The sequence below is a fragment of the Sinocyclocheilus grahami genome, unplaced genomic scaffold, assembly GCF_001515645.1.
Source record: "Sinocyclocheilus grahami isolate Dianchi unplaced genomic scaffold, SAMN03320097.WGS_v1.1 scaffold1503.1, whole genome shotgun sequence".
Lineage (NCBI taxonomy): Eukaryota > Metazoa > Chordata > Actinopteri > Cypriniformes > Cyprinidae > Sinocyclocheilus > Sinocyclocheilus grahami.
This window is the reverse complement of record NW_015506682.1, coordinates 235,789-236,329: the sequence shown is the minus strand read 5'-3', so window position 1 is coordinate 236,329 and position 541 is coordinate 235,789.

The following is a 541-nucleotide window of genomic DNA, read 5'->3' as shown; positions in this document are numbered from 1 at the left end:
GAGGACAGCCCATGGAGCGAGGAATCCAACTCCTCAGAGGATTAACGCTCGAAAGAAAGCACCATACTCACGATAACCCTCAATGGTGAGGGGAGCGATGCTTCCAGAGTGTGTCGATAGAGCCACACTAGTTGAGTGGAGCCCAAGGTACTGGGGTCTAACCAACTCAGAGAAAGGGAACGAGATTAATAACGCGTAACCCTTACCATACAGGATTTTAGAAAAGTGGGCAAAGCATAACGTGCACACTTACCACTTATGTGGATTTTAGAAAGTGGGCAAAGCATAACGTGCACACTTACCACCTATGTGGATTTGTAGAAAAGTGTGCAAAGCTTAACGTGTGCACTTACCATAGTATTTGGATTTAGAGATTTCCAAGCATCTGTTTGCAGATATCTGGAAGTACTTTGAGTGGAGCCCAAGGTACTGGGGTCTAAACCAACTCAGAGAAAGGGAACGAGATCAATAACGCGTAACCCTTACCATACAGGATTTTAGAAAAGTGGGCAAAGCATAACGTGCACACTTACCACTTATG